Source organism: Thermobia domestica, chromosome 10 (genome assembly GCF_964235325.1).
Source record: "Thermobia domestica chromosome 10, izTheDome1.hap1.1, whole genome shotgun sequence".
In the NCBI taxonomy this organism is placed as follows: Eukaryota; Metazoa; Arthropoda; class Insecta; order Zygentoma; family Lepismatidae; genus Thermobia; species Thermobia domestica.
The window spans coordinates 205,376,132-205,386,634 of record NC_137463.1 but is presented as its reverse complement, the minus strand read 5'-3'; the positions used below and the strand labels follow the sequence as shown (position 1 = coordinate 205,386,634).

General features: G+C 37.8%; 1 non-coding gene across 1 annotated transcript; it reads right to left on the bottom strand.

The window, feature by feature from the left end:
* Nucleotides 1-5,450: 5,450 nt before the first annotated feature.
* Nucleotides 5,451-5,521, bottom strand: TRNAG-GCC (transfer RNA glycine (anticodon GCC)). The gene has a single exon. It is a non-coding gene; the product is annotated as a tRNA-Gly (tRNA).
* Between the last annotated feature and the right edge of the window lie 4,982 nt (nt 5,522-10,503).

Sequence of the window (10,503 nt, the reverse complement as noted above, 5' to 3'; positions counted from 1 at the left end):
CTTAAAGGCTTGGGGAAAAACGGTAAGTAATCAGCATAAATTGTATAAATTAATATAAAATTGTATTAAAATATATGATAAAACATTCAAGAGGAAATTTGCATCCATTTTCGTGAGATTTTGGGAACATGGGTAAATTTTTTGGTACAAAATGGCGGATTTTACCCTCATTTTCGTGAGATTTTGGGAACATGGATAAATTTTGGTAGAAAATGGCGGATTTTAGGGCGTTTTTCGTGAGATTTTGGGAACATGGGTAAATTTTGGTACAAAATGGCGGATTTTAGGGCGTTTTTCGTGAGATTTTCGGAACAAGTTCGTGAGAAGTACGTGCTATACTACTGTGTACAATACTAAATATGTTCTATAAGGATATTGAAGGGTATAAAAACTTCTACACACTGTGTATGGCACAGGTATTCTTTTTTTACAATTAGTAGTATTATTTTTTTCTTTACAAAATATTGATATAATTCCCTTGTACATGAAAAGTAAGACGCAAGTTACAAGTTATTGAGTTTGATACCAAAAGAAAATGTTATCCTCGAAATTAGCCCACAAAAAGAAGTGATATCCAACAAAAAACATCCCTGTAAAAGAGCCAAGTACGAGTGGCCTTAAAAAGAATTGAAATCACAAAAATAGGCGCCAAGTTCTGGTGGACAACAGTTACAAACACTCACTGGCTCACTTCAAATTTAGATTTGAAACTTGGCTGTTGTCTGTATGGTTACCACTAGCTCACAATTATGTCAAACTACTTTATAATTTTCAACAGACAACATAGGCAAGTTTCAAATCTAAATTTGAAAGTGATTCCTTGAGTGTTTGTAACTGTTGTTCACCAGAACTTGGCGCTCATTTTTATGATTTCACTTCTTTTTAAGGCATCATACTTTTTTTTTTTTTTTTTTTTTTTTTTACAGGAATGATTTTGTTGGATTAAATTATTACTGGTCGTGGTGGTGACATTAACCTACCCTTGATGTCCTTTATAGAGTAATAATTTTTTTCTGTGCTCACTCGACAAAGCAAATTTGTCTATAATATCACTGTTGGGAATGCATTCTAAAATGTCTTTCTCGGAAGAAAGGACAAGCATGTCGGAGAGCCATACATCTCCCATGCTGCTTCTTAGTCTATTTTTTATTAATACAATCTTTACTTTACTCATAATCCTCTCTGCTGAGCAACTCGTTGCTGGTAATGACAGAAGTATCTGGTATAATATTGTTAGGTATGGAAAACCAGACATATTCAACAAACCTATGGGCGGCCCTTCTCTCTTAAAACGAACCAACCTTTCCTTTCATACGGCTACTTGCGCGGTACTTCATTTATCGAATATCGAAGCAGGGGGTACGGGGGTTCACCCCGGAAAATTTTTGAAAATTAGCTTCTCAAAATCGTGTTTTAATGCTATTCCGACAGTAAAATTGCTAGTTCGAAAGTAGAGTAAAATCCCCCCCTAAAATTTTTCTCAATGGCGCAGCTTGCGCCATACATCCCCCCTGTTGGCGGCCCTGAAAGTAAGTATAATACAACCTGAGTCTCAAAAGCACCAACGTTGCTCATGTCAAATCATTTGTTATATTTCAATATTATCAATCTGCGCCTGAACAGAGTATGAGCCTGGACCAGAATTGTTATCAGCTGTTTTCTTAGGGAGTTCTCCGGAAGCTAGCACCCGAGGGAAACGGTAGGTAGCAAGATGTCACCAAGAATGTCCCAGAAGTTTCATCTCTCATATAAGCGGCATCTGGACTGTATGCTTTCTATCACTCTCCAGGGCAGCGAACGAAAGTTTAACGATGGTAGCTTCAGAAAATAACTTAGAAGTTTTGCACTACCCAGAATATTTTGACGTCAGGTGGACAAAATTTTCATTCAGTATGCTCACTACTCCCCTTTAAAAAAAATTGTATCCAAGCTGCCTTTACTTGTAAACTGAAAGCCATGTATGTAATGAAGCCAATGGTCATCTACGTAAATGGATAAAAGTAGATCGCCTTCATCTTCTGTGTCTTGTGACAGACGCTCTATATGTTTCCAAGAACTGCCAGCAGAAGTTTGAGAGTGATGAAATATTTCTTTTGGACATAATAACAAATAAAAATAGAACTATAGCACAATTGGAGAGCACGAAAGAGAAACCTCTGTTAGGCGGGTGGGGAAAACGTTTTTAAACGAACGTGTGCAAGAGAACGTCAACGGAGAAATACAGTACTCATTACATGGTATTCAACTTCATCGTACACGTCGCAATAAATCCCATAACAAATATATCAGTGAGAAAAGAGATTTTACTGTAGTACGCTACTAAGTCCTGGATGCCATAATTAACTTTGTTAGTCAGCATTTGCTGTATGAAGATAGTATTGTTGCTTTGGAGCCTTTGCGTGTTTTGCAAGAGGATGTAACTGCTGATGCCCTGAGAGAATGCCACAAAGTTATTTGTCTTGATACAGATCTTTTGCAGTTCGCAATGCAATATAGAGAGGCATCATCGTGCAGTATGTTGAAAGATCTGGATGCTAAAAGGCTTCTCATGAAAATCTGTGGAAATCAGTCATTTCATGCTCTGTCAACAAGTCTAGCCCGAGTTGTTGCTTCGAAACCATCTTCTTCCGATGTTGAAAGACTTATAAGTGAGTACAACATATTGAAAACAGATAACATACTGTCTTTAACTCCCACTACTGTGAAAAATTACCTTCACGTTAATATAAATATGGGTCCGTTGGAAGATTTTAGCCCATAGCTGGACAGAAAGGAAAGGCGTTTTGAAGTTGGTAGGAAGTCAAAGGAACAGCCCTGGTATAACGGTGTATTTGCCTCGGCAGAAAACAGACTAAGACAGCGAGATGATCACGGAAAAATGACAGTGAAATTCTTATGTAAGAAAAAGTGCTTTTTTCTTCCAGTGTGACTATTTTTCTTGCCGGTTTGTTTCCTGTATTTTATGGTTTAACACAATACAATTAAACATGTATCCTAATGTGCCTTTAATTTTGTTTGCTCTGGATGCCAAAATTTTCCTAAATAATAATAATAATAATAATAATAATAATAATAATAATAATAATAATAATAATAATAATAATAATAATAATAATAATAATAATAATAATAATAATAATAGTAGTAGTAGTAGTAGTAGTAGTAGTAGTAGTAATAATAATAATAATTTTTTTGGTCGCAGGTAAACATGATGTACTGGACAGAACACTGATTATATGTCTAAACAAATGCTGACTAAACTAGTTTTTCTATACTATATAAAATTTTTACCAGTGTGGAGCTGAGATTTCGTTGAATTTTAGGCCCTGACTGGTCCACAGATACTCCATTCAGTAAATGCGGTCAGTGAATACCCATTTTTATCACAGACTAGCAGCGTTCACCCCGCTTCGCTGCGGTCACCCCGGAACGCAATAAACTTTGTTACTTAGATAATTTTTACTTTTTCGCTTTCAAATTGCAGTAAATGTTAACATTATAGCGCCTGTCATTTATGTTAACCCGCCGAGTGACACGGTCATGCAGGTTGCATATAAATACGTTTATTTTTATACCTATGATGAACTAACAAAGGATTTGTACGTTATGGACACTTGAATGGTCAATTATCTCAAGACACTGGTAATTAAAAATTAAAGTGATATGATAAAAACCATCTAGGGTCCAAATCCTAATAACCCCCCAAAAATGAAAGAAATTGGTTCAGCCGTATTAGCGTGATGAGCTAACAAAGGATTTGTGCGTTCTCTTTTATATATATATAGATTATTTGTTCTTCGTCAAATATACATTTCTGAGAAAATTAAGCATTAAGCATTTCTGACAAAGTTACATTGTAGGACTTATATTATGCAGAACAGTAAATCAGTGGTGATGTGAATTTTCAACAGGATGTACTAATTAATGCCCCTCCTTCAAATCTAATCTCAAAACTAATAATACTTATTTAGCATCGACTACAGGATAGTAGCGTTAAGCTATTTAAACTACATTTGAATTTACATACTTTAAGGCTTTGAAACATCCGAGACTCATAGGATAGAAATGAGGAAGCTGAGTCAATAGGGCCATAAAAATTTCCCTAGTGACGCCGAGGAAGAACCTTGGTAATCTCCTCAGTCGAAATATTTATCCACGAGGGATCGATCACCCATCTTCCGAATCTTAAGCTGATGTTTTACCGCTGAGCTTTGACAATTCGGCGTGAGTGTGAAGTTTTTGTGTATTTGAATTCATGTCAAATTCTAAAAACTAGTGAAGGTAAACAAACGAGAGAAAGAAAAGGGCCACGTATACTTCTTTTGCTGTAAGAAGTCCCGATTGAAATGTCTGTTCTAACACTGTTTGATATTAGTGGAAGAAAATCGCATTTCCTCTTTTTGCTTCAAAAAGTATTCACTTCATAATTTTAATAAAGAAAGACACATTCATTCATTACTCAGTTTTAGAGCTCAAGGGTAAAAGTAACAAAAAATAATTGAACTACGGCCAGATCAAAACAAGATACTGCACTCGGGGCAGTTGCCCCAGGTGCCAGCAAACTAATCTGTGTGTTTATTCGTGTAGATGTAAATGAAGGGGATGCTAATCGCAAAATTTACCATGGGCACCAAATGTCTAGTTTCGTTACTGTTTTAGAGCCTGAAATCGAAACATTTTCTTGAAATATTAAGAATACATGATAATTATTTGCAATTTACTTTAAAGTGAAACTTAAGCTTCAAGAATAAGGCTTAAAATTTAAAGTGGGCTGGGAGTGCAAATTAGTGTCCTGTTAGAGTTCAGCTCGTGCGACGTTTGTCTCTTAAGAACATTTGTCCTTGTCCATCACTTTTTACAGTTTATTTACCAAACAACTATTTATATTATTATGCAGTATTAAACCAAATCTAGAACTTGTGATATTTATTTACTTCCATAATTCCATCCGTAACCTGAGTTCGTTTCAAGTGAAATTTCACCATACTTTTTCACACAAGAAGAGTTGAAGATCGAAACATCCGTAAAGAAGATAATTCGTTCCATTTGAAGAGAACAATGAACAAAACGCGCTCTTTCCATCGAAGAGGGACTTAAACAGAAAAGGGGCGTCATTTAGGGAGGAGGAGGGGCAATTGCCCTCCCCAGGAGTTTGAGGTATACATATACTCTAATAGATTGCCTACTAATATACTAGTACAAAATGTGAAAGTCTTATGTCGGTGATATTCTTGCCCCCCTCAAGCGAAGTATGAAATGACGCCCCTGAAACAGAGCTAAAATAGGCCTATATTTCAAAAAGAACTTTCAATGTAGGCCGTAAGCACAATTACATATTATAGTTTATTCGGTATTTAACAAATTTTAAAGAAGGAACTATTAATTTCATAATGCATTTATTTATATTCTTCCATACTAGATGTAAGGAAAGAAAGCAAAAAAGAAAAATTTGCATCGGCCGGGAATCGAACCCGGGCCGCCCGCGTGGCAGGCGAGCATTCTACCACTGAACCACCGATGCTACGTTAAATTCCTGCCTTGCTGAGAGAAGGTATAGGACGGATAGATACATTTGAATATTTTTTAAAATAGTTAAAAGACGTAGACCAAACTACTCATGTTAAACAGAATCTTCCTTTTCAAAAATTTAGATGAAAAAGTGTAGATATATGCCAACCTGTTCATTTTTCATAGTACTCCTTGCAGACTCTCCGGCGTAGCACGTGGAAATGACTTCGATTCAAAACAACGTAGGCCTATTCAGCAAAAGCCTAGAATAGTAAGCTAACGCATGTGGTTAGTTTCTTATTCTATGGCAAAAGGAACAGCTTCAACTACGACACTTGCTTTAATTTCTTGAGGACAATGAAGTAATGAAGTAACGTACCTAAGGATGCATGTCCCCATCCCCGCGTAAATGTCTAAAAGAGCTCCACCCCTTTCCAGGTTTATGAAGGTACGCAATTTTTTTTTTTGGGGGGGGGGGCAATTCGGGGCATTTGCCCCGGGGCGCAGCTGGTCGAGAGCATGCAGGGGGCACCATTTCGAGGCAAAATTGTCGCTAGCAAATTTGGAAGTCTGTATGGACGATGATGGGATGGTTGGTGGAATGAAGAAAGTGGGAGAAAATTTGAGCTGAAGGATGTTCTCGCAGTATCTGATGAAACTATCACTACTTCCTCTAATTCAGAAGTCAAATCAGTTAATGAACTTAATGAAATCAATCAAAGATCTAAAATTTGTAATTAATTTAGTATTTTGGGACTCAGTTTTGCATGAAATAAATGGAGTTAACGAAGAAATACCGAATTAGCAGTGTTTCTTTCAGACAAAAATGTTCCTTGGAGACATACTTAGTATTCGAAGGGCACATATTATTTTCACAATATATATATAATTTTCAAAAGTAAACATGAGCTATGATATATTTATAACGGGAGAGTCATATTTTTTAAATAATTTTAGGAAAGTAAATAGTTCCATTACGGACGCAACTAAGTTAGTGCGGTTATTTATAAACCAAGCTCCCAAATCACTTTGCGTTTACCAAATATTTTCACTTTGCAAATAATTATGCTATACATTATTTATTGAATGACTTATGTTCTACTCTCTATCTAGTCCCCACCTTCAGCAATGCAATTGCTGTTACACTAAGATATCATCTTAATTTCTCTCTAAATCATAAATACGAGGGTCACTACGAAAGTTTTGAGATGTGAAATAACTTACATACTTAAAATCAATTTAACACTTACATTTTCTCAAAGTATTCACCATTACACTGTACACACTTTTGCATCCTCGAAAACCACTTTTGGAAACAGTATAGCGAGTTTTTTTCTTCAAGTGTTGAAAGTTCATTCTCGTAAGCCACTACAGCTTCTTCAGGGCTGCAAAATCCGTTTCCATACATGCGAGTTTTGATCCTGGGAAACAAAAAAAAAAAAAGCACACGGGGCCAGGTCAGGGCTATACGAAGGATGAGTCATAAGTTTGACCTCCATAGATTCTAAACACTGAATTGTGATGTTGGCCGTGTGTGCAGACGCGTTGCCATGATGAAGCAGGATCCCACGTAATCCAGTTCTTGGACGCCGTTTCCGAAGCTTCTGGAACGCTTTTGTTAGGCAAACAGTGGTGTACCACTGAGCAGTAACACTCCTTTATTCTTCAAGTGGAACAGTTGCAACATGGCCAGATTTGGAGAAGAAACCCCATCAGGATGCCGCGGTCGGCAAGAGGGATTGCCGCCGTCGACGGTGGCAGGCCGCCGGTAGGCAGCCGGCACCCGTCCGCGGCGGCACGACGATCTACTTGTTCAAAATTGCCGACCTTTTGCCGAGGCGGCAAGCGGTCGAAAATCGTTAAAAATAATGCCCTTTGCCGACTCTTTGCCGACTGTTGCCGACCGCCAGAGTCGGCAAAACAGTCGGAAAGACCTCTTTCCGACCCTCTGCCGACTCCTTATGCCGGCCTCTTTTCGACGGCGGCGCCGGCGCATTTACTGCACCTTTACGGCTGTTTGCCGACTGCTCGGCAAGGCAACTTTCCGACGGCGGCGCCGGCGCATTTAATGCTCATTTCCGGCTGTTTGCCGACTGCTCGGCAAGTCAACTTCTCGACGGCGGCGCCGGCGCATTTAATGCTAATTACCGGCTGTTTGCCGACTGCTCGGCAAGGCAACTTTCCGACGGCGGCGCCGGCGCATTTAATGCTCATTTACGGCTGTTTGCCGACTGCTCGGCAAGTCAACTGTTCGACGGCGGCGCCGGCGCATTTTATGCGCCTTTCGGGCTGTTTGCCGACTGCTCGAAAGGACCTCTTTTCGATGTCGGCGTCCCGATTCTCCCACTGGCGGCATCCGACTTCTTGCCGCCGTCGAAAAGTGGCCCTTTGCCGACTGGAAATCTACGCTTCAGGAAGGCAAAATTTTCATCAGCTTTTACATTAGTCTTGCCTAAGTCTTCCTCCATGCTATGATTTCTCGACAAGGAGCACCCTTGGAAGTTCTTGATGTATAATACTTGCATTTTTTTGTGTGTCCCAGTACAAAATTTGTTCTTTTTGCTTTTTTGCAGCACTTTCAGCCAAAAAACAAGAAATTGAATGGGACATGGAAGTATTATATACTTTCAGAACTAGCAATTGTGCCCTTCATGAGAAATCATAGCACGGAGGCAAACTTAGGCAAAGCTACTCTAAAAAGTGGTGAAAATTTTGCCTTCCTGAAGGGTTGATATCCAGTCGGCAAAGGGCTACTTTTCGACTGCGGCAAGAGGTCGAATGCCGCCTGTGGGAGAATTGAGAAGCTGACATCGAAAAGAGGTCCTTTCGAGCAGTCGGCAAACAACCGGAAAGGCGCATAAAATGCGCCAGCGCCGCCGGTGGAAAGTTGCCTTTCCGACCAGTCGACAGACAGCAGAAAAGATGCGTAGCACTGCAATGAAAATCATGGCGGATTCCCACCAGTAACAAAAATGAAATGAAATCTTTAATTTTACGTCCCACGGTTATGCCGGTTAGGCTAAAGGAGACGGTGATGATGAATAATGAATGAAATGGTGGAATGAAGAAAGTGGGAGGAAACGGGAGAACCCCGAGAAAACCCACGCATACGGTGTTTGTCCACCACAAGGTTCACTTGGCGGGAGTAGGGTTTGAACCCGAGACCCCTAACACCAGAGGTGAACGCTCTACCACTGAGCCACCGCGCCCCCCCCCCACCAGTAATATTGCACTCGGTACATACGCAGTACATTTCTACAATTCTCAGTACGATTTAAGTGCTGAAAAGTATCTGGGAATGACTTACAAATGCTTAAAAGCGAACTAAAAATAACAACTGAGCAGCTAATAATGAACGTTAAGAATAATTCAATTAACATGTCTGTGCGCCTAATGTGAAAAACTTATAACAGTCAGTACATTTTCCCCCTGAAAGCACATCTTTCACTATCGCGACCACTAGGAACAACACTGTTCTATGCAATCAAAATTTGCTAGTTGCAAACGCTTTCTTCGAAAAAAAAAAAAAAAAAAAAAAAAGCCGCAGCAATCCGTCGGAAATACGGTCTTTTTAGGTTGTCGTTTTCCCATCAACTATTGGAAAAGGATTTTAAACGTCAATGATTTTCTAAATTTTTTTAAAGTACAGGGGTCACACTCCCAATGGAAAATGAGATTTAAATAAAAATTAATGAAGTAAAAATTATAAATAAAAATACTGTAATAAAAGGTATGTGGTGGCGGAGAGATTCAAACCGAGCCTACACGCAAAAAAAAAAAAAAAAAAAGGTTAAAGTAAACAAGAAAAAGGTGGACAGTAACCATGTTAGTTTGTCAATATATGGAAAACAGAGACGTGTATCCAAGCAGCCAAGCCAAAATGTCTCTGCATTTGTTGAAACTTTGGTATTAAAAAAAAAAAAAAAAAGTGGCCGGAGCGATCACTTGTCTGCTTACACTCATGACTATATTCGTAGAAACCAAACACTGAAATGCACTAAACACAAGTTCTAACGACTAAGCTGTCAGTTCTAACTCTATGCCTTAAATATTTATTTAAATACACTTTAAAAGTGGAAATCATATTAAGATAAAATAACAATTAAGTAGGTAACTAATTGTTCATTTAATGCGTTCCTATATGATTTATACATTAATTGTATACAATGAAACAGAAAAATGTGAGAAAATAATTTATATCGTAAATGAAACAGCCACATGTACAGTATACTCATAGTGCATACCCATTATATAGAGAAAAAAGTTTAATGAAGTCATTTACATAAAAAATGAAGTGTTTTAACATAATACTTTGCAAAGATCCTTTGTTTTAAAGGAATTCTTTAAGAGAATAAATGAAGGGAAGATCACAATTTTTTCTGGTCTATATTAGCACTAAAAACACACCAAATTGTATTAAAAAATACAATGCACATCGTATTAACTTATATACATTAGCCTATGTAATGAACCTTATCATCATTTAGAAGTTATATGTAATATACCTTCGGATGTACTACTACTTTTTTTTTTTTTAAACAGAAATTTGTAGCATTCCATAACATTGAGTTTTAACACAGATAGCCTTCATACAGTATGTAAAATCAGAAAAGCAAATATATATGAAGTGATTACAATGTTCAAAAAAGCACTATATTATTCTAAAGAATTCCTGCTATCCATATTTTGTCTTGAATAACTCAGCCATTTTTCTTTTTTAAAGTGGATACTTTCAAATATTTAGGATCAATATTAACAGACGAAAATCATATTCACGAAGAAATTAAATGTCGACTAAAAGCAGGGAATTCGTGTTACTATTCGGTTCAAAATCTCTTGTCGTCGCGAATTCTGTCGAGAAATTTGAAGCTTAAAATATATAAAACGATAATCATGCCTGTTGTTTTGTATGGTTGCGAAACATGGTCGCTTACTCTGAGGGAAGAACATAGACTGAAAGTATTTGAGAACAGGATCCTGAGAAGAATATTCGGA